A 19808-nucleotide genomic window follows, 5' to 3' on the forward strand; every position below is an offset into this window, starting at 1 on the left:
AATTTGATTATACTGGTCAGATTAGTGCCATCAGCAGAAACTGTCTGTGTGCATTTAATCCCACTGTCTGTGTTACTTAAAAGATATTTAACGTTGCTAGTGCCATGACTGACCCCTGAGGATACCACTCGTCACTGCTCTCCACTTGCACAATGAACCATTCACTGCAACCCTTTTGAGTGTGACCATTCAACCAATTCCTTATCCACTGTGTGGTCCTTCATAAAATCCATTTCTCTCCAGTTTGGAGACAAATGTGTTGTGCAGGACAGTCTCCAATGCTTTGCATTCAAGTAGATGACATCAGTTTCCTTTCCCTTATCCACCACTGTTGTAACCCCATTTTAGAAGGCCACCAAATTCTCAGTATGATTTGTCATTCTTGCAGCCATGTTCTCTGTCACCAATCACCTCTTTATCTTTGATGTACCTTCACATAGTTTCCAGAAGGATCTGCTCCATGCTTTTGCTACATACCTTGAGTAGAGGCTGAGTGTTCTGTAGTTCCCCAAGCCATCCTCTGTACCTTTCTGAAAATGAGGGTTGTGTTTCTTTTTCTGGTCAGTGGGAATTTCACTGATGCTAGTAAGATCATGGCTCTGCAGGCCATGTTTATTCACCCTACTGCATGCATTAGCATAGAGGCTTTTAAGCTGGGCCCTTGAGGAAACTGACTTACTGGCTGGAATTCCTTTGTACTTCCCTTCAGGTGCCCTTGTGCTGATCTGAGACCTCTCTCCAGGCTCTGGGCATCATATGAGTGGGGTGGATTGAGGTTCCTCTTCCCCAGCAACTTTAGTTTAAAGCTCTCTTCACAAACCTGGCAAGCGTAGGACTGAAGATACTTTTACCCTTCTCTGACAGATGGACCCCATCAGCAGGCCAGATTTCGTAAAGCGAGTCCCATGGTCCAACTCGCCAAATCCCAGTGTGGCACCAGTCCTATGATTTTTCCGATTTGACTGGCCCTTTCAAGCTGTAGAATTTTTTTTCTTACAGCTTTCCTCTTTCAATCCTCTTTCGGATTAAAAGTAGAAAATTATGTTGGCATATTAACAATATTGTGTAGTTTATAGTAGAAGCGTACTTGCCTTTTTATTTCATTAAAACCTAGAAAATGTAAAACTTTAACATTCAATCACCCTCCTCTATCATATAAGGCTCATTACTTTCTAGATAGTTTTTGATGGTTACTGAGTTTTCCATGCTAGTTCTTCGTTCAATGAAAGCATCAAGTTGGTTTGTGCACCTCCCACAAATTTTCCAATTTTTTGCTTGGTGGTTTGATTTGGAGTGAGGTGTGGTACTGTGTGCTATGTTCTCAAAGCCATATGAAATTTGCTGCTGCTTGGCAGTCTTCTTGACTTCAAAGGCATAGTACTAAAGGGCTGGCACAGGGCCTTTCTATAATTGAGGAAGAAACCAGCATTTGACTTAGCTGTGAGATAAAAGCAGGGATCTGCGGAACTGTGAAAGGCAAGACACACAAATAGTTCAAAATGAAAGAGAAAGCAGATAGACTTTGCAACACACAGTAGGAGAAATCTTCAAGATTTAATTGTTGAAATGCTACTACTCTTCGGGAAATTTTTAGTGCCTTCCCTGCATGTATCTTTCCCAGAATTTATAGGGAAGAGATACCTGCAGGGAATTGTGTTGTAAAACCATCTGACATTATCTGAGTCCAGATTGCATGTTCAGATTACTGTAATTGTGTTTTCTTTGTGAAGGAGATGAGATGAGAAAAACCTGTGCTTTTATTCCCCTATGCTTCATCTAACCAGTGTCAGTTCCAAGCAATCCATATAATTGAAAATAAGGATGAAAGGAGGAGTGTTTGTACTTCCTGATGCCTGTCATTTAACAGTGCATCAAGCCAAACACATTCCAGTTTTTCAAAAGTTAACTAATGCAAGAACTAATTTAAGGTGTTTAAATGTCAAGTTGTATTTGGACAGGAGATTATTGAGTGACTCATAATAGCCCATTTGTTCTTGTTCTATGCGATTTTTCCAATAGAAGCTCATATGTGTATAGCAAGCTACTTAAATGGTTAATTCCAATACATGCAATGATAATTGCCTGAATTGCTTAAACTAACAATAAGCTGTGTGAAAAACCATGTCAAAACCCACACAAATTAAAAAAAGTTAGCAATTACCTTGGGTTAAAAAGCTGGCTGTAGTATTTATTTTTTTATCTTCTAGTCTATCTGTAGCAGTACAAACATAATACAGCATGCCAGCACATAGAAATTGTTGTTATGAGAACTCTAATTGGACTCCTGTCTACCAGGGAAGGAAAGACATGATTTTAGTAATTATCAGAAGTATTAGTGTTTTACAGCATTTGGTACTTTTCTTTGTTCCCCCGTTGATTATACTTAATGTAGTTTTTACATCTCAGAATGCTTCTTGTTTAAGAGGGATGTTTCCCCAGCATTTTAGATTGCATGAAATTATGATAGTTCCTGCAAAGAATTATCTAATGAGGTGTTTTGAACTGTCTGTTTCAGTGACAGCTACTGTGGGTCAGCTGCATTTTTGTTGAAGTCTGACAGATGCATTATGAGCAAAACTGTAGTTGAAAGCATACTCGTTGTACTTGTGTTTTCTGTTCATATTTTCCTGTGTTTTTAAATTTGCTATGGGCTTCTGTATGGAAATACCTAAAAACTGCAATAATTTCCTCTTGCTTCCTACAGATCTTTGAAGCAGGAAGATTTAGTTTTGCGCACTTCAGGTTTATACTGTTTAGTTTAAGTGATTCTGTATAGCTTCTCATAAACACATGCTAGTAAAAGACCAATGTGGCCTACCCATCTTTGTTCGTGATATTATGTTGAACTGGACAGAAATTAAATTCATAAAGCATTGTGGGCCAAATTTAAATAGCTTAAAACCTGAAATTTGATGCTTTCTCTATAATTTTGATATTCTTATGAACATGTAACAGCAGTTATTTATCTAATTTTAAGTTCTTTCACTAGCAGAAGAGAGCAAATTGGAATAAAAGGAGTAGGGAAGTGTGTCAGACTACGAGACCCTAGAGCTTCTCATTATGTTGTTCATGGAAGAGAACCCTGGCCACACACTACACTGAAAGGTGTATATCATTCATGCACTCAGAAAACGAAGGGGTTAAAATCAGGAGATTAAAAGTAGCACTGTGTTTTGATGCTATGGTACTTCCTGAGAAGTTGTTGACCCCATTGGCATTTAAATATCAGAGGTATTTCACAGTTACAGATGTTCCCATATGAGCCAGCACTTACTCATATGAACAGAGCTGAAGGAAAGATTTCAAATGGAAAGTAGGGTCTGTGATTTGTCTTGTTCTTTGGGCTCCTCAAATTAGTACACTCCCAGTCCAGTTTTGTTGATTGCATTTGAAAGCCTAGCGTTTTGACGTCTCTTCTCACTGACCTACAACTCAATTTCCTTTCCTTTTTTTTCAGAACCTGAAGAGACTCTGAATTCCTTGTTCTTTTTAATTCCCTGAGGAAAAACATTCTTTCAAATATAGAAACTAACTTTTGGTGCTACCTAAGCCTCCACTTGAGACTTTGACTTCTCTTGTGATGTTTAAGCTGCTTTAGCTTTTTCACAGTCGCACCAATCTCTTGTGTTTCTGTGGTGTTAGAAGCTGCTTAGCAGCTTTCCACTTCTTCAGAACAAATGTGCTGATATTTATTTTACTCCCTTGAGAACTGTACGGCTTTTCCAATCAGTTGAAATTACATTTTTGAAATAATGGTTTTTAAAGTTTTTTTGTTTCCAGCACACATTGTTTAAATAATGTAAAATTACTGCTGCTTCTGTTTGAATTAATGTATTAACGTATGTCCCGGTTTAAAGGGACAGTATTACCAGGAAAAGGGAATTCAGGAACTCGCAGGCACAAAAAAGGTATAGGTTGGGAATAACAGTTCTTTACTGAAATATTTATAAGACAAACAAAAACAGCATCAGCTATACGAAAGGAAAAAAAACAGTGACAGAACAGAATGGAATTCAGTCCCAGTCCCTTTTTCAGTCACCGATGGCTCTCCGATGGACCAGGGCGGGCGGCTTCTTAGTCACAGCTGCTGCAGGGGCAGGGGAGGGGTCCAGGTGTTCTCACCGCCCCAGGTGGAAGAAAAGGGTGAGCAAGGAAATTCTGCTCACCGTGGGCGTCCCAGTTCCCAGTTGTTCAGAGGAAGCAGGAAGCTTTAGCAGTCCAAATCCAAGAAGCCTGATCCCAACAGGAGAAAAAGAACCTCTCTCCTTGAGTTCGGCCGGCGAGCTGTAGAGTTCTCCTACCCCCAGTGTCCTCTTACTTGCCGAACACAAAAGCAGGACTCCACCTTTCCCTAATGGGCCATCATTGCTTCAGCTAGTCCTTTATCTCCAGCTCTTAACGGCTAATAGGAGAGCCATCCCGGCTAGCTTAACATAATAATGGGAAAAATTTCTAAACCTCGCCAACCCACAACATTATCCACCCCAAATTTTTTCCATGCTAACATACTACATTAAATTAGAACCTTTAAATTACATACATACATGCAGTTACAGACACAGTATCATAGGTAGTTCACCCCAGAACAAGGTCTCCTTGGGGTATGCATCGGGTTTCTCCATCCTTTTGCATCACCCACCAGGTACAACCTGGTCCTTGAGCAAAAACCACCCCACGGACAGGATTGTCTTTGCTGGAGGCAGAGTTCACCCAAACAGTTTTCTCTAGCATACCTCTCATGTGTACCACTGGAACCTTATCCCCATCTGGTGTTCCCAAGAGCTCAGATTGGGCAGGGCCTGCTCGGTTAGTGGAACCTCGGGTATTCACTAACCATGTGGCCTTTGGTAGATTACTTTCCCAGTTCTTGAAAGTCCCCCCACCCAGTGCCTTCAAGGTGGTTTTAAGCAGGACATTGCACCGTTCGACCTTCCCAGCTGCAGGTGCATGGTAGGGAATATGGTACACCCACTCAATGCCGTGTTCCCTAGCCCAGCTGTTTATGAGGCTGTTCTTGAAATGAGTCCCGTTGTCTGACTCAATTCTGTCAGGGGTACCATGCCTCCAAAGGACCTGTTTCTCAAGGCCCAGGATGGTGTTCCGAGCAGTGGCATGAGGCACAGGGTAGGTCTCCAACCATCCGGTGGTGGCTTCCACCATGGTCAGCACGTAGCGCTTGCCTTGGCGGGTCTGAGGCAGTGTGATGTAGTCAATCTGCCAGGCCTCCCCGTACTTATATTTGGACCAACGCCCGCCATACCAGAGGGGCTTCACTCGCTTGGCCTGTTTGATGGCAGCGCACGTATCACAGTCATGGATGACTTGAGAGATACTGTCCATGGTTAGATCCACCCCTTGGTCTTGTGCCCACTTATACGTGGCATCTCTGCCCTGATGACCTGAGGTGTCATGGGCCCATCGAGCCAGGAACAATTCTCCCTTGTGTTGCCAATCCAGGTCTATTTGTGACACCTCTATCTTTGAGGCCTGATCAACCTGCTCGTTGTGTTGGTGTTCCTCATTAGCCCGACTCTTGGGGACATGGGCATCCACGTGACGAACTTTCACAGGTAGCTTCTCTACCCGGGTGGCAATGTCTTTCCACTCGTCGGCAGCCCAGATTGGTTTTCCCCTACGTTGCCAGTTTGCCTTTTTCCACCTTTCCAGCCAACCCCACAGAGCATTGGCTACCATCCACGAGTCAGTATAAAGGTAGAGCTTTGGCCACTTCTCTCTTTCAGCAATGTCCAGGGCCAGCTGAACAGCTTTGAGTTCAGCAAATTGACTTGATCCACCTTCTCCTTCAGTAGCTTGTGCAACCTGTCGTGTGGGGCTCCATACGGCTGCTTTCCACTTCCGGTTCATCCCCACGACGCGGCAGGAGCCATCGGTGAAAAGAGCATAGCGTGTTTCATCTACTGGCAGTTGGTTATACGGTGGGGCTTCCTCAGCGCGGCTCACTTGTTCTTGCTCCTCATCATCGGCGAGACCAAAATTTTCACCTTCTGGCCAGTTCGTAATTATCTCCAAAATCCCAGGGCGATTTGGGTTTCCGATGCGGGCGCGTTGCGTGATGAGGGCAATCCACTTGCTCCATGTGGCGTCGGTGGCGTGGTGGGTAGAGGGAACCTTTCCTTTGAACATCCACCCCAGCACTGGTAGTCAGGGTGCCAGGAGGAGTTGTGCTTCCGTCCCAATCACCTCTGAGGCAGCTTGGACTCCTTCATAGGCAGCCAAGATCTCCTTCTCTGTGGGAGTGTAGTTGGCTTCAGACCCTCTGTAGCTCCGGCTCCAGAATCCCAGAGGTCGCCCTCGAGTCTCCCCAGGCACCTTCTGCCAAAGGCTCCAGGACAAGCCATGGTTCCCGGCTGCAGAATAAAGCACATTCTTTACCTCTGGTCCCGTCCTGACTGGGCCAAGGGCCACTGCATGAGCGATCTCCTGCTTGATCTGGGCAAAGGCTTGCTGTTGCTCAGCACCCCAGTGGAAATCGTTCTTCTTACGGGTGACCAGGTAGAGAGGGCTCACAATCTGGCTGTACTCAGGAATGTGCATTCTCCAAAAGCCTATGGCACCTAGGAAAGCTTGTGTTTCCTTCTTGCTGGTTGGTGGAGACATTGCGGTGATCTTATTGATGACCTCAGTGGGGATCTGGCGCCGTCCATCTTGCCACTTTACTCCCAGGAACTGGATCTCTCGGGCAGGTCCTTTGACTTTGCTCTTTTTAATGGCAAAGCCGGCTCTCAGCAGAATCTGTATGATCTTTTCTCCTTTCTCAAATACCTCCACTGCCGTGTTCCCCCACACAATGATGTCATCGATGTATTGCAAGTGTTCTGGAGCCTCACCCTTTTCCAGTGCAGCCTGGATCAGTCCATGACAGATGGTGGGGCTGTGTTTCCACCCCTGGGGCAGACGATTCCAGGTGTACTGCACGCCCCTCCATGTAAAGGCAAACTGAGGCCTGCACTCTGCTGCCAGAGGAATGGAGAAAAATGCGTTGGCAATGTCAATGGTGGCATACCACCTTGCTGCCTTGGACTCCAGCTCGTACTGGAGTTCCAGCATGTCCGGCACGGCAGCGCTCAGCGGTGGAGTCACTTCGTTCAACGCACGATAGTCCACAGTCAATCTCCATTCTCCATCAGACTTGCACATGGGCCAGGTGGGGCTGTTGAAGGGTGAGTGGGTTTTGCTGACCACCCCTTGGCTCTCCAGCTCACGGATCATCTTGTGATGGGGATCACAGCATCTCGATTCGTCCGGTACTGCCGGCGGTGCACTGTTGAGGTGGCAATTGGCACTTGTTGCTCTTCCACCTTCAGGAGTCCCACTGCAGATGGGTTTTCTGACAGTCCAGGCAAGGTGTTCAACTGCTTAATGCCCTCTGCCACTACAGCAGCTATTCCAAAAGCCCATCTGTATCCCTTTGGGTCTTTGTAGTAGCCACTCCTGAGAAAATCTATGCCTAGAACGGGCGGTGCCTCTGGGCCAGTTACAATCGGATGTTTCTGCCACCCCTCCCGTCAGGCTCACCTCAGCTTCCGGCAAAGACAATTCCTGTGATCCCCCCGTCACCCCAACAATGGAAACACGCTCTTCCCCCACATGTTCTGATGGTATTAGAGTGCATTGTGAACCAGTATCAACTAATACCCTGTATTCTTGTGGTTCTGATGTGCCAGGCCATCGGACCCACACCATCCAATAGACTCTGTTATCCCGTGCCTCTCCCTGGCTAGAGGCAGGGCCCCTCTAGCCCTGGCTATTATTCCTTTCCTGAACATACATAGTGGAGGTTCCTTCAAGTGGGTCTGACAGATCATCCTCCCTTCTGTAATGCCCAGCACCTTGGTCATGGGAGGTTGAGGCTACCTTCACTTTAGTGTAGCTCCCTCGGTTAGCATTTCCCTCCCTGAGTTGACGCACCCGTGCTGCCAAGACAGAAGTGGGTTTCCCATCCCATTTTCCCATGTCTTCCCCATGGTCACGCAGGAAAAACCATAGGTCAGCTCGTGGGGTGTACCCTCTTCCACTAGCTGGGGGGCGTGGGGCTGTAACCTTGGGGTATGAGGCTCGCACTGGTGCTGCCTTGATCTTCCTGATCTCCTCCCTCATCTCACTTATGTCACCTCTCATCCCCCTCACCTCCCTGATCTCCTCCCTCATCCCCCTCATCTCCTGGACCACGGAAGAAACCTGGGCCTGCACTACGCCATTCATCATACTGTGAAAATCCCTAAGCTTGTTAGCAACAGAGCTCACTGTTTCTCGGTGCTCATCAGCATTAATCATTGCAATGAAGGTGGTGTATTGAGATGACCCTCGGTTTGCCAGGTTCCACAGCATGTGACCTGTGCACCTGACCTTGTCAGGGTCATTGTCATGCTGTCCATCCCTCCCAAAGAGTACCTCCAGTACCGCCACCTCTCTCAGCTGTTGAATCCCTTCCTCAACGGTTTTCCAATGCATTCTATTATGGTACTCCTGCATTCTTTCTTTGTTGACAAACCTCTCTCTTACACTCATTAAAAGCCGCTCCCAGAGGGGAAGTGGGCCTGGCTCCCTTACGAATATCTGGTCCACACCTGAGTCCTGGGACAAGGATCCCAAATTCCTTGCCTCTGTACCATCCAAGTGCACACGTGTACCCATAAGGTCCCAGACCCGAAGTAACCAAGTTGTCAAAGCCTCCCAGCCCCGTCGTGCAATATCTTTCCGCAGATTGCGGAGATTTTCATAAGACAGGGACTCAGTGATGATTTCAACCTCTGGCTCCCCTGCTGGTTGTGAGGGCCCTCCTCTCTGGTCCTCTTTGTCTAGGTGCCTTGCTTTCATTTTAGACTTCCTAGTTTCTACAGGGGCGACTGCTGCTGGCTGTGAGTGCCCTTGCAATTCACCTGGACCCTGGGCAGATGTAACACCTATGGGTTCCACTACAGCATCACTGGATTCTCCCCCTTTATGGCAGGGCTTGTCACCAGCTGGGGAGAGGTACTCCTTCATCATCTGGCCCATCTCACTCATCTGCTTCACTAGAAGCCCCACCCACTCCGGGTGGTTTCTTTCTGAGGTGGGCTGTGGGGCAGGGTCAGGCTCTGGGGCAGCATCCCTAGTCTCTGGGGCAGGGTCAGTCTCTGTGGCCACATCCCTAGTCTCTGGGGCAGGGTCAGGTTCTGTGGCAGCATCCCTAGTCTTTGGGGCAGGGTCAGGTTCTGTGGCAGCATCCCTAGTCTCTGGGGCAGGGTCAGGTTCTGTGGCAGCATCCCTAGTCTCTGGGGCAGGGTCAGGCTCTGTGGCAGCATCCCTAGTCTCTGGGGCAGGGTCAGTCTCTGTGGCCGCATCCCTAGTCTCTGGGGCAGGGTCAGGCTCTGTGGCAGCACCCCTATTTCCTGGAGTAGGTATCAGAGTTGTTATCCAGCTCAATCCCCCGTTATCTCTTAATGTTAAATAGGACAAGACTATCAGCAACACCAGCCACTGTACGATATCATTAGCATTCAGAGGAAATCTGAACCCTTCAAAAACTGGTGGGGTAGACCCAAAAATTTGGGTGAGGGGTTGGGAGAAAATTTCCCCTGGTGTTATTCCCTCACAGTAGGTGCCATTATTAAAGTAATCCCAAAAACATGCATTTAGTGTGTGGTATCCCTGAATCCATGTACCCGCCGTCCAAAGGAAGTTAAAAATCCATGAATTCCTCACCTTATCAACCCATAAAGCAAGTTCGATAACAGTCACAGTAGCCTTAGTTACAGGGCCCATGCTTATGTAAGGGTTTGCAAATGGGAGATATACATGTATGAACACGTGCAGCCCAAACCAGATTAAACTGGACCACATGTTGCTAGCACACACAAAAAAAAAACAATCTCAGGCAACTGAAGAACTGTTATTCCTTAACCTCGTGCCACACGTTCGGGCGCCAAGATCTGTCCCGGTTTAAAGGGACAGTATTACCAGGAAAAGGGAATTCAGGAACTCGCAGGCACAAAAAAGGTATAGGTTGGGAATAACAGTTCTTTACTGAAATATTTATAAGACAAACAAAAACAGCATCAGCTATACGAAAGAAAAAAAAAACAGTGACAGAACAGAATGGAATTCAGTCCCAGTCCCTTTTTCAGTCACCGATGGCTCTCTGATGGACCAGGGCGGGCGGCTTCTTAGTCGCAGCTGCTGCAGGGGCAGGGGAGGGGTCCAGGTGTTCTCACCGCCCCAGGTGGAAGAAAAGGGTGAGGAAGGAAATTCCGCTCACCGTGGGCGTCCCAGTTCCCAGTTGTTCAGAGGAAGCAGGAAGCTTTAGCAGTCCAAATCCAAGAAGCCTGATCCCAACAGGAGAAAAAGAACCTCTCTCCTCGAGTTCGGCCGGCGAGCTGTAGAGTTCTCCTACCCCCAGTGTCCTCTTACTTGCCGAACACAAAAGCAGGACTCCACCTTTCCCTAATGGACCATCATTGCTTCAGCTAGTCCTTTATCTCCAGCTCTTAACGGCTAATAGGAGAGCCATCCCGGCTAGCTTAACATAATAATGGGAAAAATTTCTAAACCTCGCCAACCCACAACAACGTACTAGTTTTTTACTAAGTGCTAGCACAAGGAAATGTTCTTATCCAAGTATTATGTATAAGTAACCTTTCTAGGCACTTCACATGTTGTTTGGATCTAGAAGAGTGTGATAAGGAAAGTGTCTTTTGGTGTATACCATGCTCCTAGTTTTTCCTTAGGCTCTTAGTAGTAATATTGACTGTGGGATAGATGGACATCTGGTCTAACCTAGTTTATCTGTATTTACAGACAATTTTGCCCAGCAAAGCTAGTGGAACCAAAGAACTTCTGAGTAAGATTCTTGAAATTTTCAAAGCAGGATCCTAGTGTTAGGTTGTTGAGTTCTATTTAGGCTCTAAAATTAGTGGGACTTATTTTCAGTTATGCTGGATACCCTTGAAACCCAAATAGTTTCTGATGATGAGGATACTTGGAATATTTATAAATCAGGTCAGCTTATATAGCTGACTAAATATGTATTTAGTAACCCAGCTTTCAATTCCTGTTCATAAAGATCTTACTCACTCTTCTCCTGTCGTGTTAAAAAATTGTCATTGGTACATACACTTTTCTTCTTTGAAGAAAGAATATCTCCTTTCTTCGAAAGTATTTTATCAACAGAACTCTTGAGTCTTTCCAGTCTTTGTCACCAAGGTTGTTAACTTCTTAAATTGAAAAGGAAGAAACTGAAGCAGCCTCTTTGATCAGTGTGTCTGTAGCCACCATTTGTCTGTCCTGCATGTCTCCAATGTTCTGGTGACAACTGATAAGCCATAGAAAATCAGCCAGGACTACTGGAAAACATTCAAATGTCAAAGTTAAATGTAAAACCTTTAATTTTGTTCAGTCTTGCAGAACTGTGTTTTACTGTTTGATACAACTGAGTCAATACAAATGTAGACACACTTTTTTGCACATTTCCCGTTGTTTTGACAAAATACTTGCAAGAGTAATCCTTTAACATTGGGTTTATTTTTTATAGTTGGTTATCCACACAGAAATAATAATTTACAAAATTTAAAACTAAAAGTAAGGATACAATGAAAGAAAAATTGAGTCTTACCTGTGATAGTAGTAAATCAGAGTATGTGGCTGTACAACGCATGCATGTGGACTTAGTGGCATTTAGAAGTTGGGTGAACTGATACAAAGAGGTAACCAGGGCAACCACCAAGTAGTAGCTGAAATGCAAAGAGTAGGTTTATTTTGTTGACCCACTAACAACATGTGGCAGAGACCCACAGGAACACAGGCTCTGTTAGGTGTAGTTCATCCCAGTGAAAAGAGACCCACAGGAGCACAAGCTCTGTTAGGCTTGGTTTGCCCCAGTGCACAGTGGGGAGCCTGCCCCAGTATATCTCGCACACTCACAATTTATTACAAGATGGTGTTTTTATGATCTCATTCTTTCCCAGCAGGAGGCTCAAGCATGTCTATGTTATCTCTAGGAGGAATACCAGGAATGTACCAGGAATTCTACTTCTCCAAAAAGGTAGAGGATGAACACCAGGCATAATAAATGGAGTTTTACAACAGGAGCAGGTGTAGCATTCCTACCTGCACAGTTACTTTGAGAGAAAACTATTTCCTCCTTCTCACCAAATTTTCTGGTTTAACCCTTTCTTCCCAACTGTTGTTGAAGATATTTGCTGATATTAGCTGAGTCTGAAGCATACTTCAGTACCACTGCAATCACTGTCCTTCATCCAGTTGTTGTCTTGGCATCAAAACAGGATTTGGAGTACTTCAGGCATGAAGTATTTCATTATTAATGTGCCTTGTTGGTCTATTAACTCATAATGTGTACTGTTTTAACAGAGAAGCTAGATGCGTGTTTTGCTGTATCAGGGGGATTTCTTTTGCATTTCTGATAGTTTTCCGCAGAGCTTTCTCAGTGCTTCTGGAAGACAAGGTACAACATCTGCCTGTATAAGATGCTTCTCTTATGGGATAGTATTACCAGAAGATAACATCTAGTCTGGCATTACAAAAAAAGATGTTTTAGAACATGTGGACTTAACCTATGTTTCAAGTATGCGACTTTACATTGTTACCACTTGTAATTTTATAAGACAAATAAAGGGTATTGTTTTAGGAGTTTAAAAATCACTTGCTTCTTTTGCTGTGTGATGCATGAATTCTTAAAAGGGCTTTTCGTCATTGAAGCTGGAGAGGTGATCCTACTGTAGAATAGTAATTGCATGTTTTTAAATTCTAGGATTAGAATTATGACAGACCCTGTTAACGTCATTATAGTTATATGGGTGCCTAAGCACTTTCAATATAAACTTGTGTTTTGGTGGTTTATAACTACAAAGTCTTGTTCCCAGCTTAAAGCTGACATAAAGTGGTTTGGCTTAGGAAAGCTGGGTGTAGCTATTGTACACATGTATGTGAGAAGCCAACATGTTTCTATGCATACTGTGTTTGTATATCTAGAAATATATATCTGTATCTGTTATATCTGTATGCCTAATATATATCCATACCTGCCCTTTATTTATGTGCATACATAGATGTGTAAGTAATTATTTTATTGTTATTGTATGATTTGCCTGGTCTTTATAAAGTAAAAGTGTAATTTTCCCTCATAAGTCACCTGTTGACAGAGTGCTAGAATATGGAGAAATTTAAAAATTTCCTGAATACTGGGTTTGTGATTTTGAAACTAATTTTCAGAATTCTTTTTCCCTGTGTCTTACTTTATTCTCTAACTCTCAACTTTTTTCTCCTACCAGTAGAGATGTATAAGATGATTGAAAATTACTTTTGCTTGTAGATCAGTAGGAATGTAGTCTATCCACTATTTAAAATTCAGTCAGCGGCATTAGACTGTTCCACTTAACTTGTGAATCATGTAAAGTGCTTATAAAGGCAGATATTTTGCATGCATATGCTGAGTGGCAAGAAAGAAGATAATAAACGCAGCCAATTGTTTTGAAGCCTTAAGCTTAGTTTTTAAAGGGCCGAAAAAAAGACACTGTTCAAGGCAACCACAAGCTTCAGTCATGCAATTATCTCTGATCTGACTTACCATACCAAGTATGTGAAGCTTTCTTAGTCTTTATGATAATTACTAGGAGTCTGCAATTTACCAGCCCCATCTAGGAAGAATCTGATCCAGCTAAAAGATTTTAGATTTTAAATGTAGAGTGCAAGACCAGTGATACTTAAAAGAAACAGAAGTACAGAGAAATTGTTAAATCCATGCATAATACTTTACCTCTGGCATCAATTGCCAGGTGCTAATGTCAATCTTTTTGCTGTAGACTTGGTCTCAAGTTTAAACAAAACCCCACCAAAACTATGCAAACAAATTGGTGGCTTTATTTACCTTTATTTGTTTCGTTGCTAGCAGGAGTCTGGTTTAAGGATCCCTAGCCCTTTTCTTGCATGGTGACAAGCTCACAGGTGGCTAAGAGAATTCATGTTACTATAAACCATGATGTGCAATCCTGTCCTTATGAGCTGTAGTGAGGAGTATGAGCAGTTGAGTGATCCATTCCTAGGCTCCATCTTTTTATTCTAGCCAGGGAAACTTTTTGGTTAGTCACAGAGAGTTGGGTAGGCAGCTTTGGTTTGCCTGTGGTCTGCTTGCCTGCCCCTGGCCTGGAGCAATAGTTTTGTCTACACTTATGACACCACACTATTTCCAGTTTTGGGCTACATGTTTATGACAGAGACACAAAGTGAATCAGGCTTCTCCTAGCATAATTAGCAGGTAGGAGAATATGCTGTATGAGAAGAGACTGATAGAGCTAGATTTGTTCAGCCTGGGAGATGATATTAGTAACTGAGACTAATCACTGTCTCCTGCTACCTGAGCACCTGGTTGAAGAAAAGACAGAACCCTGGTTCTCTCAGAAACAGGGAAAATAAGTGAAGCAACATTCACAACTTCTAGTGATAGATTTCAGACTAGATAAAAAGAACCACAGTTATTGTGTTTAAGCACTGAAACAGGCACTCCAGGGAGCCTGTGGAACCTCCATCTAAGGAGGCAGCGAAAAGAGGTTTCTTCAAGCTTGATTTTTTCCTGAGATTCCAAGCCTTCAGTGCTTTTACCTGTGCTACTCCCTTGGTTTATGTTCTGTTGCAATTGACACTCCCCCCTCCATATTACCTGTATGACTCATTCATGCTGCCATGGTATTATGACAGCCTTTCAACAATAAAAGTATTTTGTTTTCAGAAAATCTGGGGAAGTAGTAGGAATGTATTCTTATTTTGCAGGTAACTAATTGGTGGGTGTAGATGTTACAGGACATCTTTTGAAGAAACACGTATTTCCTAATTCCCTTTTCCTCTCCTATCACTTGCAAAGGTAAAGTAAGGAACTGTGCCCCTATCTTTTGGATCCAAACTCAGCGCTCTAACATTGCACCAGCCTTTCCAACTTTTTCTTGTTTGTGATAGTAGGTACTAGCTGTCTTCCAAGTTTGAAAGATGTACTCTAGACTTCTGGGCTGCTAGGACTAATTTGTAAAAATCTGTATTTAATTGAAATAAAGTATGGTACTTCTGTTTTTCACTCTTTGTTTTTTTGAAAAATACAAGTATTTTCATTATTACTTCTATAATCTTGGAAGATTAGATTTCACATGTAGAAGTTCCGGTACTCTAAAAATAATAACAGCTATTGAAATTGATTGTAAGGAATGGGATTTCTAGTGACAGCAGGTCTAATATCCTGATGGAGGATTCTAATATTAGTTTTAATTGCATGTGGTGTCATCTTCTATGGAATGTTTTGGCAATACACTGATTCTCTCCACTTTGGAAATGCCTTACTTAATGCCCACAAGGTACTCCTGCAGTATGATTAGTTCAAGGAAACCTGTATGCATATGCCATTGTGAGTGTGGATAGTGGTGGTTTTGTTTAGTGATGCAAGTTTTTGTCCAGTGTCATTTTTGCTGTTTGATTTAGTTGAATGAAGAGACGGAATTGGCGAGAGTTGAATGAAATAATGTTTTTTGGTTTGTTTTCCACTGGGAAATAATTTTAGGTGATGTAAAATTAAAATATGAGACTTTTCATTAGTGATTAATTGTGACTATCATGATTATTTTTCTAAGAATTTTTATCTTTCTGATGATGTAAACTGAGCTCAGACTGAGCCAACACTATAGTATTATAGAAGAAAAATGGCTTTAATTTTTTCCTTATGCATCACCCAATCCCTTAAAAAAACCCTGACAACAAACAAGCAAACAAACTCCTCTTGCCCCCTCTTCCTCCTTCAGTTCTACAAGTGTTCATGCTTAATTATGTGGAAAAGCTAAGCTAAGAATCACTAATCTGTTTTAGAGGAAATGTGTGCGTGTTAGGATTGCTCTTTAGGGATCTGAGAGTCCTTGGTAGCATTCTGAAGTGACAGCAGTAAATGGAAGACAAAAGAGACAAAAACGTGTTCAGGGACCCTTGCATTTGGTTGATTTTGCGGCTTGTTGGAATATTTTGTAATTAGTAGTAGTGTGTATCCTTTTTTGTGGGTCTTTTTAAAGAAACTGACCCAAAGGTTCTTTTAATTAAGAACAAAACCAAAATCTGGCCCAAAACTGTGAAACAAGATTACCAAAGACTTTAGGTATTTTGCACTGATTTAAAGGGTGTTTCTCACTTCTATTAGCAGGGTGTTTTTCAGTGGATTTCCTATGAAATGGTGCTAGAAGAACCTGTTTTCCGTATTGTTCCTTTTCCTTCTCAAAAGTTAAATTCAAAATAGAAGCTGTGATACCACGAAATTCTAGTCCAAACTGGTTGTGAAGCAAGTGGCAAGATCACAGAATGTTTACAAACAGAAAGAGATATATGTATGAGAAGTACATTTGTCCTAGTCAGTGAGTCAGACTTTTCCTACTGATTTTGATATTTTTTTCCAGAAGTGTGATTGTCAGGTAATTTCAAGTAAGCAACACATAGGGGCTTCTGAAATACACAAATAGTAAACTATTTACTCTGGGGCAGAGATTCAAGGTTTTGGGGTTTTTTTCCCTTCCAGAAAGCTTGAGAAGAAAGACAACTTAGAGGAAAAAATAGCATAAACTCAAAAGAATCCAGATTGGACATTTAGAACATCACTACAAAGTGGTGGAGATTAGGTGTTTCTCTGCATGTAAGTAGTTTTTCTTGAAACCATGTATTTCCTCTAATTTCTCCACAAGGCTTCCCATAACTTACCACAGTGATCTTCTGTAGTTAGTGGAATCATTTGTTGGTCATTAAGAATGATTCCTCTTCTATGGCCACCATTAGAAGTTGTAAGATTGTTGTTTTGATTTTACTGAAATTTCCTTACTGAGTGCTAAGTGGTTGGGTAGGAGTTAAATGAGGCCTTCACCACTATACTCTTTTGCAGTGGGGATTTTTATCTTGTGGTTTTCCAGTGATTCAGGGTTAGTTTCTGTTCCCAAAATTAAGCATTTTCTCCAGGAAATTATTACACGAGCAAAATTTGGTGGTGAAAGCTCTGACTTTATATAAATCAGGATATAGGAATGCCTCTCTCATGATGATTGGGGTTTTATTTATATTTGGGGTTTTTTTGAGACCTCCTGCAAGACCTCCTGCTATTATATACCCATTGCCTCTGACTGCTAACTTTATCTTCCTAGATCTGTTTAGGTTTAGGTCTTATTTATGCTCGAGCTCTTTGAAAACTTATCTCAAGGTGTCTTTTTTAATAGCACTGGCACTTGGGATTTTTTTCCACTTTTATCGGCTACTGTAAGTCTTTTTTCTCAGTTCTATAACATTCACACCTTCTATGCTATTGTACAGTTAAGTCTCTTTTCCTCATATATTGTAACTTAATGTTAGCTTTGATCATGACCATTCAGTTAAGTTTTCCTCTGCTTAATGACTTGGATCTTATATTTCCTGTATTTGCTAGTCTTCCTATTTCTTTGCTGTCATATCAATCTGCCATTTGGGAGACTTCATTCCTGAAGGACAGTTTTATTGAATTTGTATTGTTAAGCAGCTTATTTGAACTTAAAATGATCCTTTTCACTTAACCATTTTGCTAATCCTTCTCTTCCTATGCTCATCAACATCTGCTAGAATGGGGCTTCTCAATGGCCTAGGTTGCATTTCAGTTACTTTTGATGAGAAGTAATAGCCAGAAGTTTTAGGGCCTCATGATCAATTGCTAGTTGTTCTGATATTCCCTTGCCATGTGAGGTCTGAGCTTTTCCTCTGATTTTGGCAACAGTGGGCTTCAAGCTGCTCTAGACCTTTTCAGGTCTGAATTTGGCTTATCATCTTCAGGAGACACCAGCATGTGTCAAAAGGCATAATTTTCATCTGTCACATGTTCTGTGCTTTTAGAAAAGTTAATCCAGGCTGTTTGGCTAGTGTTACTGTTTGGATATTTTAATGCTGATTACCTAAATTTGTTTCTGAATCCACTGCTTAGCTGTGGTTATGACATTCAATAAGCTGCTGCTCCTGTTTGTGCAGTACTTATTTTTCAGCACTGCCACCATCACATGCTGGGAGCTTTGGACCTATTTTACCAAAGAATATAATTTTTTCTTTTTATCTGGCTTCTTTCCACTATGTGTCACTTCCAGCTGCTTTACATACCACTGTAGTACTGTATGGTTTTTTCCTTCAAAATTAAAGAGCTTTCTGTTTATTTAGTTTGTGCAAGAACATTTGGACATGAGTGTGTAAGTGGTTTATCACACTTCCACAAGAAAGCTTTTTTATTTTTAGATGAGAAATTATGGTTGTTTACAAGAACTGCTAAGAATAGCTTGAGCAGTGTTAAATTTTAAGCAAAGTACATATTCTTGGTAGATACTGTAAGAAGCACTTAGTGCAGCAACTGTAGAGAGATCTTACCATCCTTCTCTGTTATTTTTGGAGTGTGTGTTTTGAGAGGATTGACCAGCTCCTCTTTTGACTTTTTGCCTGGAATAAGACAGGAAGGGACATAGTACTGCCTTGCGCTTTTTGCTTGAAATAAACTCCATGGATGTTGACTTGACTCACAGACGTTTTGTCCTGGAGGCCTATAAATCGGAGAAGTTTAGCTGAGCTAAGTGATTTTTCATAATAGATTTAAGTCAATCCAGCTTTTAGGCAGCGAATATGTTATGTACCTGTTTTGCATTGAAATCAGTCTCAAATGCTAAATGTTCACAATGACTGTGTTGAGCTAATTTCTACTTTATAGATCAGCTTGCTTACATCCAGGTGAGTAACTTTACAAATTCTCCTAAATGTCTTTGTATTTCTGCCTGAACAAAAAGTAGTCATAAAAATGCCACACTTTTATGGAGTTGACTGTGTTACTAGGTAATACAGAGCCAATGTATTGGATGAATAAATAGTATGATGTAGTCAGTGTGGAGACATCCATGCTGTAGAGACATCCTACGTCTAGAGTCTGTGCAGTTGGAGAGATGTACTTTCTACTTGAGCTAAAGATTCCTTCCTCAGCATGAACCTGTTTGTAAAACTTTATTTTTTCACACACTTATGTTACTTTTGGAATGAAATGATGCACAACTGGAACAGAAATTCCTCTCTTTTTTCACAAGAAATAATCCAGCTTGCCTGCACCAGAACCTCTCCAAGATCTGAAAGAGATTGGAACCTGTGAATGACTGAAGGACTTGCTATAGAAACACACTGTTGATCCAGATGAATACACTAATGGAGACCATAAGCATTATCATCCTCACCATTAAACTCTCTTACCAAACTAAGTAGTTAGCATATGAACTATGTGGAATACTGTTTTACTGTATTTTTTACATGAAGTAACCACGTAATTAACACCAATGGGGATATCTTACAGGTGAGAAAGGTAATTTTATCTAAAACAAAGCCTGAAACAAAGGAGGTTTCACTTGCTTGCTATCACAGGAGCACAAGAATGGGTACCGTGTCCAAGAAGTCTGTCCAAAAGTCTACAGACTTCTTTTCTGTCTGGCAGACAACATTTCTGTCCAGATGTTAGGCTGTGGATTAGTTGCCGGGACACAAAAACCATTCTTCAAGTCCTGACGTCTCCTGGATTCTTAGCTTGTAGGTTGCCTTTTTGGAGATAACAGTGGCATTTTCCCCTTTGTGAGTGGTCAGGCTTTGAACACTGCTCTTTGCCTCTGGATTTGGATATCTTTTTGAAGCCTGAGTGTCCTGGGAGCTTGATGACCTAAATTGTGTGCCATTAACACAGGACATTCTGAGAGCCTTGTCCCCCTGTGTGTTCCTCTGGGTGCTACCACAGCCAAGCGTTCCCATTC

At 42.4% G+C, this 19808-nt stretch overlaps 1 protein-coding gene across 15 annotated transcripts in view; it reads left to right on the plus strand.

Moving 5' to 3' along the window:
• Positions 1–19808, plus strand: part of LOC117011070 (aminopeptidase O (putative)) — a 386126-nt gene that overhangs the window by 31665 nt on the left and 334653 nt on the right. The gene's annotated exons all lie outside the window — the stretch shown is intronic.

The sequence above is a fragment of the Catharus ustulatus genome, chromosome Z, assembly GCF_009819885.2.
Source record: "Catharus ustulatus isolate bCatUst1 chromosome Z, bCatUst1.pri.v2, whole genome shotgun sequence".
Taxonomy (NCBI): Eukaryota; Metazoa; Chordata; class Aves; order Passeriformes; family Turdidae; genus Catharus; species Catharus ustulatus.